This window comes from Azolla caroliniana, unplaced genomic scaffold, assembly GCF_043228905.1.
Source record: "Azolla caroliniana isolate FFs.n. ecotype wild unplaced genomic scaffold, voAzoCaro1.0.p SCAF_6, whole genome shotgun sequence".
Lineage (NCBI taxonomy): Eukaryota > Viridiplantae > Streptophyta > Polypodiopsida > Salviniales > Salviniaceae > Azolla > Azolla caroliniana.
In genome coordinates, this window is record NW_028230441.1 from 12,117,508 (window position 1) to 12,131,053 (window position 13,546).

Below are 13,546 nucleotides of genomic sequence, written 5' to 3' on the forward strand. Positions count from 1 at the left end.
TTCGACTTTGGCCTTGAACCTCTGGAAGTGTCCAAACACTTCGCTCTTTTGTCTCATCGGATAGATCCAGGTGTGCCTGGAGAAATCGTCGATGAACATGATGTAGTATTGGCATACGCCGAGTGTGGTTGTCTGGATCGGTCCCCATACATCTGAATGTACAACATCCAGGATCCCTTTGCTCACATTCCGCCCTTTCAACGATGGATGTTTGCGTTGCTTTCCGAATTGGCATACTATCATGATGTTTTCGACACATAGTGCAAAAACACCCTCAAAAGAGAATAAAATAGTGGTCCAAATAAACTAATTTTCTTAAGTCAACTATAGTAATAAATGAAAGGATAAAAAGTTAGAAGAAGTTTTCGAAAGTAGACAAAAATAGTGAAAAAGATGGGAAAAGAGAAGCTAGTCGTGGATATGAGGAGCAAGGTCGAGTAAAAAGCTCATAATTTCCTCATCAAATGTCCAAATTAGAAAAGAATACCTAAAGAGCTAACCTAAAGAGCTTTCCTAGAATACCTTGGATGTGAAATTTGAGGCTAGAACAGAAATAGTGAGGAAAAGAAAAGTCGACTCATATAGACAAGCTTAATTTTAGGGGAAAAAGGCAAGCAATCCTAAACCTCTAAATAAGAGCCTATTCTAGTGAAGAAAGGATGGAAGGGAGAAGGAACACGGAAGCTCTACTCAATTGGAAAGCGGAAGAAGAAGGATCAACAACATCGAGAGGCATTATCAACAAAGAAACTCCTTCTATACTCCACTCTCTTCTTTCCTCCACCTCTCTTCCCCCATTCCTTTATAAACAATCCTTCATATTCGCATCCAACCCATTATAACATGATTCTTATATTATAAAAGAATCTATCATATTGATATAAACTAATGTTTTCTTTCATCTACTTGTCTTATGTGTAAATCTTGATTGTGCTTATTTGTTATCATCATTTGTGCTTATTTGTTTGTGTGTCTTGTGACAAGGGAGCGTTTCGGGCTTGCCCATGCACCTCTCCTTTTACAAAGGCATTCAAACCTACGTGTCTTATACATTATCTTCGTTTGTGCTTATTTTTGTGTGTGTCATGTGACAAGGGAGCATTTCAGGCTTGTGCATGCACCTCTCCTTTCACAAAGGCATTCAAAATTACGTGTCTTCCGTGTTAGTGTAAATCTTGCTTGTGTGTTCGTGCGACTTGTGGCAAGGCAGCGTTCGGGCTTGCCCATGCACCTCTCCTTTCACAAAGGCATTTGAAATTGTGTCTCCCGTGTGTAAACCTTGCTTGTGTGTTCATGTGACTGGTGGCAAGGGAGCGTTCGGGCTTGCCCATGCACCTGTCCTTTCACAAAGGCATTCGAAATTCTGTCTCCCGTGTGTAAACCTTGCTTGTGTGTTTGTGTGTCTTGTAACAAGGGACCCTTCGGATTTGCCCATTCGCCTCTCTTTCCACAAAGGCATTCGAAATTCTGTCTCCCGTGTGTAAACCTTGCTTGTGTGTTTGTGTGTCTTGTAACAAGGGACCCTTCGGATTTGCCCATTCGCCTCTCTTTCCACAAAGGCATTCGAAATTCTGTCTCTCGTGTGTGTAAGTAAGCCTTTTCCTTGTGTGTTCGCATGTCTTGTAACAAGGGAGCGTTCGGGCTTGCCCATGCACCTCTCTTTTCACAAAGGCATTCGAAACACTGTCTCTCGTGTGTGTAAGTAAGCCTTTCCCTTGTGTGTCCGTGTGTAAGCCTTCCTCACATGCATTCGTTCGCCTTGTGACTAGGGGTTGATTCGGGCTTGCGCATGCACCTCTCATTTTCACAAACACGTTCTAATACTCGTGCCTTGTTTGTGTAAGCCTTCCTTGTGTTTTGCATGTGAGCCCTATTTCCTTCCCGTCCATAACCCCAGCGGTTCCGCCTCACGATACACACATACGCTCATAATCTCCTTCGCGGTGTCATGAAGATTTCTGGCTATAGTGTGAAACCGGGGTGGAATAGGGCAAGTCAGTGGTGTGCAACATGTGCACATGTATAGTAGGAAAACGGTGTATAGAATAAGGGGGGAGTATTGATCCCACATTGTAACGTTCCTCCCTCCTTGGGCTATAAAAGGAAGGGAGGGATCTCTTGTATGGGGTTGCCCATTTTGAGTCGAAAGGGTATACCATTTTGTAGAGGGTCATTTTATTTCTAGGGTTAGTTCTTCTTGTTCTTCTTCTCTTTCTTGGGAAGTTGGACGCAGCAGCCATGGCGGCAAAGCTCTGTTAGGGTGAGCTTCTTTTCTTCTGAACGTAGCCCGGCTCGAAGCCGGGGTTGTACCTTTTCCCTTTTGTAATATATACACTTACATCTGTTTGTGCATATTGGTGTTTCTAGTGGTGTCGGGTGTATAGTCCTTTTCGTTTCCTGTGCATGAGAGTCAGCGTCGCGCGCATAAACACACTCTCTCTCTCGTGTTCTGTTGCCTCCGGGTCGTGTCTGGAGTCGGTTTTCTTGCCATCATCCCTTTTCTCCCTCGTCGGAGACCCTCGTGGTCCCGCCCCTTCTACACGCACGCGCATAATAACGCAACATATTTGGTGAACCCGACGTGAAAGGGTGGCAAGGGAGAATGGAGTTAGAAGAAGACGACTTCGCACAATCTTTTGTCGAAGCGGTGAGAGAGTTTGGACGAGCGACAACGAGAAGAGAGACGGTGCAGCAAGGTGTTGAGCGAGTGGTCGAAAGAGTCGGCCGTTTCAACGGGGACAGAGTCCCATTCTACTTGAAAGCCTACAACGCGGAAATGGAAGAACGAGACGTAGACGAGGCGTTGAGGCTGGAGTTCTTCTGCCAGGTCATCGCTGTCCGCATGCACGTGGAAGTGAAGGAGCTCTGAGAAGCTCATAGTTCGTGGGAGGCCTTCGAAGAGGCGCTCCTGCAGGCACATGGAGGACGGCAAAAGAGCTGGGGATGACGCGGCTTCGACTAGTGGGTGGCATTGGCGAAGACCCACCGGGGCGCAACGAAGGCGTTTCGAGAGTTCGAGCGACGGCTTGCTCGGCTCCTGGAGCGGGAGCAAGATTTGGTGGGGGTGGACAAAGTCCTATTGTTCATTAGGTCGATCGACCGAACGGAATGGAAGGCCATCGGGATTGAGCTCGATGATGATGACGGAGCGAATGACCTTACAGAGGACTAGTCGAAGGTTGGAAGGCTGTGCCAACGGCTAGATGACGAACAGGCCGAGAAGGCTAAGAGGAAGGCGCGCGGGAAGAGGTCAAATGGCAAAGAAAGTCGGCAAGGCTCAGCTTTGGGGCCGGGATTGTGAAGGCGTACGCAGCTCTCGAGGCGATGCTCGAGGAAGAGGAAAGATCAAGGCCGCAAACCGAAGCCGAGGAGACGGACCTGGCCCACGAGAAGGCAGAAGATCGGTACGATGGTACCACGGGAGAGGGTGCGAAACAAAACGCCCTCTCGGCTTGAGGAGATAGAACGGCCAAGGACAAGGCCGAGATACTGATCGTAGATTCGGAACATCGGGACCGGCGGTTTTGGGCACGTCAGCCCGGAACTCCGGACATTGGAGAAGCAAGCCTAGGCAGGGCTTGGGCGATCGGTAAAGAGACGACCACCGACCATGAGGAGCCGGTGGCTACGAACAAGGGCGTAAATAGGACGGGAGATTCTACGTTGTCGTGCCTTTCGGCTCCGGATCGTTTGCGTGAGTCGGGTGGGAACCGCCGGGGTTTTGGACTAGGAGGAGGAAGAATTTGAGGCTAATCTAGTTATGAATATGAATAGATTATAAGAAAGAGATATAGAAACTTGTGAATCCCACAAGTATAATTGTTTTAGTTTATCTAAATCGTAGTAATAAATTGAAATAATTTAGAATAGATTAGAGTAGATTGAGAAAAGAGATCAAACCTTGTGAATCCCACAAGTATTACATTAATCAATATTTATGTAAGAATATGAATTTAGATTGAAAGAGATAGATTATCTTAAACTTCGTGAATCCCACGAGTATATTTTATTGATTGTTGGTGTTTTAGGAAATATATCCAATTTCCCAAATATTTCACACACCTATTACATTGTGCTCCCCATCCTTATGTAGTGATGGGAGAGACTAAGCATAGCTACATGCTTTTTTTTTCTAATATGTTCATGCACACTAAATGTGCATGTGATGCTTTTCTAATCCTTGCTTTTATTTGCTAAATATAGTGCTCATGCACGCTAGATGTGCATGAGTCACTTTTTAGTCGCTTGCGTTTTTCTATAAAATATTCACGCACTCTAAAAATACATGATTTACCTTTTAATAAAGGTAGGCGCAAATAAAGCACTTATAGTTATTAAATCTATTTATAGAACACTAAAGATAAGGTAGCATAATGGTAAAGTTGAGGTTTGGCTACGTGGAGGTACAGGGTTCAAATCCTACCCTATGCATGTGATAAATATCTTGATATATTATTTTATTTATTTATATGTAATTAAATCGGTTATATTATTTTTTACTTTTTCACGTAGTGTACGAAATACACTACGACACTCGCCCCCTCCGAACCCGCACATCCTCCGGTATGTGCCGAAGTTGCCGATGCTCGTTGTCTCCCCTTCATCCTCCGTTTGTCCCGCTATGTCAACTTTGTCTCTCCATTTTGAGTAGACCCATTCTTTCCACCCGAACCATTGTCGCCATCCGATCCACCATATTCTTTGTTCATTCTTTGCATTGCCATGAGTGGTTGTCATGGTCCCTTGTGGTACTCTTGAGCATCTCGGTGTGTTGTCTCTCTCTACTCCGCGCTTGTCTTCCGTAGGTTCTACCCACGCGTTGATGTCGACCTCCGAATACGCGCTCGCTGTTAGGTCCTTGTGCGGCTTTAATGCATGCTTTATTTCTCGATGTTGCGCATGCGTCGTATTAGGCCGTAGCGCATGCTTCGTATTCCATCGTAGTGCATGCGCCGTATTACCCCGTAGTGCATGCTTATTTTTGCACCGTAGCGTGTGCTTCTTTTTGCGCCGTAGCGTGTGCTTCTCTTTACGCCGTAGCACGTGCTTCTTTTGGTGCCGTAGTGCGTGCTCCGTATTACATGCTTCTCCCATCGTAGACCCGACCTTCGCGTTGTCATGCTTTTGTTTACATCGGAATTTCAGACGGATCATCTTCCATCCGAACCGGCTTCCGACTTTACCTTCCTTGTTGCCACCTCCCGTCTCTCCGGTCTCACGTTGGTTCTCGGACACAACCGCCGAAGTCTCTAGAATTAGTGGGTAGGAATCCTCGGTATTATCATCTTCCGTTGTTTCGCCCATAGCCATGTTCTCCTTGGCTATCTCTCCTTCGTATGCATCGGCTTCGACCTTCGTTTCGTTGCCGCCACTTTCCTTATCTTCGGTGTTATGTCGACACCCGGGCTCCAGTACCGAAGTCTCCGAAACAATGGTGAAGGAATCCCTTCATTCGTGCTCATTTACTTTGTCTTCCTCGTTGCCCTTCCGGTCCTCCACTTTTCCACCGACACATTCCGTCTCTCCGGTCTCACGTTGGTGCACGGGCACAGCCGCCGAAGTCTCTGGAACCGGTGTGGGGATACCCTTTCGTCCTCGATCTTCCTCCTCCTCGTCCTTTGTTGGCCTCGACTTTGGTTCGGTTTTAAGCTCCCCTTCAATGTCGACTTGCGACTTTTCATGCATCTCCGAACCCTTCCGCATCAAGCTCTCCTTCGGTGGTAGTCGGTGGCCGCTTTTCACCCACTGTTGACCGCCGTTCGTGGACCATGTCCTCGTCCGCTTCGGTCTTAGATAGTCATATGTGTCTCGTATAGCTTCTTCAAAGGACTCCCACATCGGGCTTTGTTGTCGTATCTCGTGGATTCTCTCTTGAAGCTCATCCGTAGCCACCCGGTTGAAAGATAACACTTGCAATCTTTCTGAGATACCATATCGCAACATCTCCATTTTGTAGTCACGTAGATAGCGTGACACATCCTTTCCATCGAATTGCCCGTTCTGTTGCACGAGCCGTTGTACTACTATCGTGATCTCCGACATCTCGCGTTGTTCTTGTAGCATTCTCTCGAACATCATCATCATCATGTTCATCGCCTCTTGTTGATTCTCCATCTCCTTGCCACCCGCCTTCACGTCGGGTTCACCAACTGTGTCGTGCCTTTCGGCTCCGGATCGTTTGCGTGAGTCGGGTGGGAACCGCCGGGGTTTTGGACTAGGAGGAGGAAGAATTTGAGGCTAATCTAGTTATGAATATGAATAGATTATAAGAAAGAGATATAGAAACTTGTGAATCCCACAAGTATAATTGTTTTAGTTTATCTAAATCGTAGTAATAAATTGAAATAATTTAGAATAGATTAGAGTAGATTGAGAAAAGAGATCAAACCTTGTGAATCCCACAAGTATTACATTAATCAATATTTATGTAAGAATATGAATTTAGATTGAAAGAGATAGATTATCTTAAACTTCGTGAATCCCACGAGTATATTTTATTGATTGTTGGTGTTTTAGGAAATATATCCAATTTCCCAAATATTTCACACACCTATTACATTGTGCTCCCCATCCTTATGTAGTGATGGGAGAGACTAAGCATAGCTACATGCTTTTTTTTTCTAATATGTTCATGCACACTAAATGTGCATGTGATGCTTTTCTAATCCTTGCTTTTATTTGCTAAATATAGTGCTCATGCACGCTAGATGTGCATGAGTCACTTTTTAGTCGCTTGCGTTTTTCTATAAAATATTCACGCACTCTAAAAATACATGATTTACCTTTTAATAAAGGTAGGCGCAAATAAAGCACTTATAGTTATTAAATCTATTTATAGAACACTAAAGATAAGGTAGCATAATGGTAAAGTTGAGGTTTGGCTATGTGGAGGTACAGGGTTCAAATCCTACCCTATGCATGTGATAAATATCTTGATATATTATTTTATTTATTTATATGTAATTAAATCGGTTATATTATTTTTTACTTTTTCACGTAGTGTACGAAATACACTACGACAACGTGTCTTCCCACACTTGCTCCCGAGATGATGGCAGTCGGGCCCAAGTGCCCACATGAGTCCCAAGAGGAGGAAGGAAGTGGCGTGAGACCGAGAATCACCGGCGAGACGATATGGGGAAGGAACGGACAAGAGCCCTCGGGACTGGTTCTGGAGAACTCGGCATTCAGGCCCTTACGGCCATGTGAGACCGAGGAGATGGATGACGGTATTGAGGAGTCCTGGCACGATGCCAACGAAGAAGAATCGGAAATGGCCCACGAAAAGGTCGACAAAGAGATCAAGAAATGACCCGATCGGGGACCGAACCGAGCGGCACTCCGATTCGGTTGGAGCGTGATCCGATCGTGGATTGTTCGATCGGGGCTAGAATCGACATGAGGGTGCCGATACGGAAGAGGGTGCGGAACGAGCCGCCCTCTTTTACATGGGGAGAAAGACCAGTCGGGCAAAGGTCGGGAATCGAAAGGAAGGTGATCAGGGGATCAAAACAAGTCCGGCAAGATCGGCATCGGAGCTGAAACTCCGGACATTGGAGAATCAAGCCCAGGTAGGCTTGATTGATCACAGAGCGGATGCTTTCCACTGACACCACTAAAAGGGTCAGTGGCTTGAATGAGTCGTCCAGGGTCGTTACGAAATCGGTGTCCCACATCTTGTCCCACATCGACGACGAATCCGGTAAAAGTACAAGGGACGAAGCGGAGAGCGAGGACCGGTCCTATGGGTCACCTCACACCGAGCTAGAGACTTCGGCGGTCGGCAATAGATCTGACATAAGACCAAGATACTAACAGTGGCAGCAGGAGAATGGGGTCCAGCAATGCTGAGTGACGGTCAAACCCGAACGAGAACCGGGCAGAGCAGACTTCCAGATAACCGATCCGGAAGGGAGGAAGAAGCAAGCCTATCGAGAGGCCGGGAACACGGTACATCGGTACCACGAGGGAGGGTGTGGAGCAAGCCACCCTCTCAATATGCGGAGAAGGACGACCCGGGAAAGGGTCGGGAAGACAAATCGCGGCCCAAGAAGGATTCTTCACACTGGATCTAGAGACTTCGGCGGTTAGCATCGGATCCGATATAAGACCAAGAGACTGATGGTGGCGGCGAGGGGACGAGGGAAAAGGGGAAGAGAGGATGGGCATTCCTATGGGATCCTCACACCAATCTAGAGACACCGGCAGTTTGAGCCGACATGGCAATGTGAGACCGACTGAGAAGGATGGTGGCAGCAGGAAACGAGAACCGGTGATGCGGGAAGAGGGATGGGCAATCCTACGGCGATCCTTACACCGATCCGGAGACACCGGCAGTTCAAGCCAACATGGCAATGTGAGACCGAGTGAGAAAGACAGTGGCGGCACGTGAACGGGATCAAGCAAAAGGAGTGCCAAGGAGGTATGAGGTCGGCGAGGCGGCAACAAACCAAATCTGGACCTTCTGGCAAGGTCAATGGGAGGAGGAAAGCGTTCCTATCAGATCCTCACATTGATCTAGAGACACCGGCAATTCAAGCTGACATGGCAACATGAGACCGAGTGAGAAGGATGGTGGCAGCAGGAAACGGGAACCGGCGATCCAGGAAGAGCAGACCGGGAGCCGGCAAGGCCGGAGTTGATGCGGGCCGAACCCTTACCGACCGGTTACGGTTTCGGAAGGAAGCCGGTGAGGGGTAAGCATGGGGCGGAACAAGAGACGTGTGAGTGGCCATTGAGGGCCGAAGCAAGCACGAGTACGAGACGGTGTTCGGCACAGGCAGTGCCGAACAAGGAAGCTGGAGGAAGCCATGCGGCACAGTGACCATAGAAGGAACAAGGAGTGTGTATTGGGGTCACCTAAGGACCGAGGAACGAATGCGCATTCAAGGAACGATAACGGCACAAGGGAAGAACCTATGGAGATGGAACACATGTGGTACACGAGGAGCGGCATCCGGCGAGCAATCGAAGTAACCGGGGATCTATCCAGAAGACATGCTCGACGAGCGAAGGAAGAGAGACCGGATCGGCAATGGTGTTCGGAAGGGCCGGTCAAAGAAGAAGGTGTGCGCGGCGGACGTGGTGGATCGGATGGAGCCGATGGGTCGGGGCCGGCAAGGAACCGGAAGAACGGTTGTGTGCCGGGAAGGTGAAGGATCCGGTTAATCACCGTTGCCGAAATCTCTCACCCTTTCCTTTCTTGGCACATACCGGTGGATGTGTGGTTTGGTGGGGGTGGATGTCGTGAAGATTTCCGGCTATAGTGTGAAACTGGGGTGGAATAGGGCAAGTCGGTGGTGTGCAACATGTGCACATGTATAGTAGGAAAACGGTGTATAGAATAAGGGGGGAGTATTGATCCCACATTGTAACGTTCCTCCCTCCTTGGGCTATAAAAGGAAGGGAGGGGTCTCTTGTATGGGGTTGCCCATTTTGAGTCGAAAGGGTATACATTTTGTAGAGGGTCATTTTATTTCTAGGGTTAGTTCTTCTTGTTCTTCTTCTCCTTCTTGGGAAGTTGGGCGCAACAACCATGGCGGCAAAGCTCTATTAGGGTTAACTTCTTTTCTTCTGAACGTAGCCCGGCTCAAAGCCGGGGGGTTGTACCTTTTCCCTTTGTAATATATACACTTACATCTGTTTGTGCATATTGGTGTTTCTGGTGGTGTTGGGTGTATAGCCCTTTTCGTTTCTTGTGCATAAGAGTCGGCGTCGCGCGCATACACTCTCTCTCTCTCTCTCTCGTGTTCGGTTGCCTCCATTCAACTCCTGACGAAGTTGGAGCTTGCGAGTAGCCGTATTGGCTGCAAAGATCTTCTCGAGATTGCCCCACGCTTCTTTCGGCATTTTCGCCTCTCGAATATAGCCAAGCATGTGATCATGTACGCATGATGCAAGGCAATAAAACACAAGGCTTGCGGCCTACTCACACGCTCGGTAGTCAACGTGTGTCGTGTTGGGTTGTGTTTCGTGAGCTCCTTCAATATAGCTCCAGTATCCTTGTCCGCCTCTCGAATATAGCCAAGCATGTGATCATGTACGCATGATGCAAGGCAATAAAACACAAGGCTTGCGGCCTACTCACACGCTCGGTAGTCAACGTGTGTCGTGTTGGGTTGTGTTTCGTGAGCTCCTTCAATATAGCTCCAGTATCCTTGTCCGTCTCTCGAATATAGCCAAGCATGTGATCATGTACGCATGATGCAAGGCAATAAAACACAAGGCTTGCGGCCTACTCACACGCTCGGTAGTCAACGTGTGTCGTGTTGGGTTGTGTTTCGTGAGCTCCTTCAATATAGCTCCAGTATCCTTGTCCGCCTCTCGAATATAGCCAAGCATGTGATCATGTACGCATGATGCAAGGCAATAAAACACAAGGCTTGCGGCCTACTCACACTCTCGGTAGTCAACGTGTGTCGTGTTGGGTTGTGTTTCGTGAGCTCCTTCAATATAGCTCCAGTATCCTTGTCCGCCTCTCGAATATAGCCAAGCATGTGATCATGTACGCATGATGCAAGGCAATAAAACACAAGGCTTGCGGCCTACTCACACGCTCGGTAGTCAACGTGTGTCGTGTTGGGTTGTGTTTCGTGAGCTCCTTCAATATAGCTCCAGTATCCTTGTCCGCCTCTCGAATATAGCCAAGCATGTGATCATGTACGCATGATGCAAAGCAATAAAACACAAGGCTTGCGGCCTACTCACACTCTCGGTAGTCAACGTGTGTCGTGTTGGGTTGTGTTTCGTGAGCTCCTTCAATATAGCTCCAGTATCCTTGTCCGCCTCTCGAATATAGCCAAGCATGTGATCATGTACGCATGATGCAAGGCAATAAAACACAAGGCTTGCGGCCTACTCACACGCTCGGTAGTCAACGTGTGTCGTGTTGGGTTGTGTTTCGTGAGCTCCTTCAATATAGCTCCAGTATACTTGTCCGACACTGTATTGATGCATCTTGTACTCCCAAGATACGAAGGTTGTCCTGTCGAGCTTCTACGTAGGAAGAGCGCTTCCCATTTGAGTATTCATGGTGATTTCTTCTCTATTTCTTCAGTCTGTGCGAACGTTGTGCAATGATTAGCTGGCTCTCATGAACGCGCTTCTTCGGTCTGGGCTTCGATCAAGCGACCACATGCTCTGATACCATGTAAAGAAAGGAGAGTGATTGTATGCAACGGAAGGACTGTATGTGTGTGTGCGTATGCAACAAAGAGTGAGAGAGAGAGAGAGAGAGAGAGAGAGAGAGAGAGAGAGAGAGCTCTTAAACAAGAAGACTGTATATTATCATCCAACAGTAACAAAGTTACAAAAAGTTGGTTTAAATACCAAGTAGACTAGGGCAAGGGACCTTTCTACTATTTATAAAACTAGCATGTTATGTCCATGAGCTAGTGTGAAACCTATTTCTATGGGAAGTTGTTTTCGATTCTCAACACTTTGCAATTCCTAAGATCTCCCATAGTGTGAACTCAATTTGGCTATCCAGGATCCTTTCTTCCATCACACGCTTAAGGTTGGTGAATTGCTCTATCTTCGAACGTAGTCTGAACGTCGGTCCAATTCTTTCCTTCCCTCTTTCAGTTATCGTTTGGGGCGGTGATGATTCCTCCCTTCTTCGAACAACTTCTCTTGTGTCATGTTTCTTTGAAGAGTTTGATTGGTCATCTGGTCTTTTTGGTTTTTCTTCAACTAGGACATCGTAATTTTGACACATGGCCCCAACAAAGCTAGACTTCTCTTCCACAGGGTCCTCCCATCTCATCATTGCTTGGACTCTTTGTTCCGCTTTGAAGGCTTCGTTCATGCAAAGCTTCCCTTTTCTGACATGATTCGATCTGATCAGCCAAAATTCTACTGCTTGAGACTCTTGGGCCCTCGTCTCGTGTCCAACTCGAATTCCAGCGGATGAGGAATAGTAAACACTATTCACTTTGTTTTCTTCCATTTTCTCCATCAACTTCTTCATACCTCCTCAACCAAAGTTGGTGTTGAGAGGACGTTGCATCACCGGAGTGAATCAGATTATTGGAGAGATAAAGGATATCTCGTCGGAGGGCATTTTGGAATTCTGAGCAATCTCTCTACTAGTGTTCCAAAGAGTCACACCAAATACACTTGTGGGGAAAATCCAGGCGACGACCCAGAAAAATTTGAGTTTCTTCCTTTCTAATTTGAGAAATTCTCATCTCTCGAAGCATATCTACAAGTTCATCCATTGTGGCTCCCTTTGTGGGCTGAGCCACTTCGTCATCCCTCCGTCTTTGGGCTTGTGGTTCTTGTCTTGCGTTATGAGTTTGTCGGTTGATATGAGCTGCAACACACGATCTTGTCTCGTTGTCTCATTGTTGATGCTTAGCAAAACGTCCACATGCCCTCTTCACTGCTACCCAATCAGAAATGAGGCCTTCATCATTTTCTAGTAGTAGTCCAAGATCTCTTCGATCTTTCACATGTACTGATTTGACAAATAGGAGCACCTTGCTGGAATCGAGAATTGTTTTGTCAAGTGTAGGCAGACGATCAAATCTTTGCTCGAATTCGTGGAGCGTCGCACTCGCACTCAACTCTTTGCTAGTAGACTCCACCCAGTCCATTAAGTCCTTCGTCATTCGAGATGAGTCACCAAACCCATATTCTTCAAGTAAACTTCATTCGAAAGATGACCATTCTGGATTGGCCTCTTGTAGCTTTAGGACCCGGGAGTAAAGACTTGAAGTTACATTCCTTGAGAAGCTTGCCACTTGGCTTTCCATAGACATACCCTTTTCTACATTTCTATTTTGTAAGCTTCAAGCTATCGTGTCACATCTTTACCGTGAAAGCATAAGTTGGCATCCAAGATCCTATCGATGGCAATGTCAAGGCCTGCGACATTGTCTCTCTCCTGAAGCATTTGGTCCATCATCCTCACCATGGCTTGTGCTAGACTATCATTAGAGTCTCTAGCACTTGAAGTTCCAGCCATCCTCCCTTGCCGTTATTCACGTCGGGTTCGTCAAATCTATGTCGCGGAAATCTGCGCTAGCGGGTCAGTCGAACGGGACCACCGGGGTCTGTGACCAAGGAGGATGAATCAAGTGACTTGTGCTTGTAAGGAATCGGTCGTTTAGGTTTACAATCGGATCGTTCTTGTTGTCAAAGACGCTTCTCTGGGTTGACCGAGAGAAGAGAGAGAGAGAGAGAAAATATTTACTACACCACAAAGATGTCACGAAGCACATGACACATGTGCCAAACGTCGCAATGTGCATGTTACATGTGCGCAGACAAGCACCGGCTTCTATCCACAAGTGGTGATGGAGGATCGAAGGGATCGTACAAGACAATGAAGCCGGACCGTTAGTGTTTTGACCCGGACGGACTAGCGCAAGCAAGAAAGTATTAAAGGTAGATAGGTAAATAGATAGATACGAGCAAGAATTCTAATTCCTGTTTTAAACCTTTAATCTCAAAATTGAGAGACAAGATACATTGCCAATGAGACAACTAAGCTTTCATTATTATCTTATTAATTCGATACATCGCTTGATTTCCTTTCCCTTCC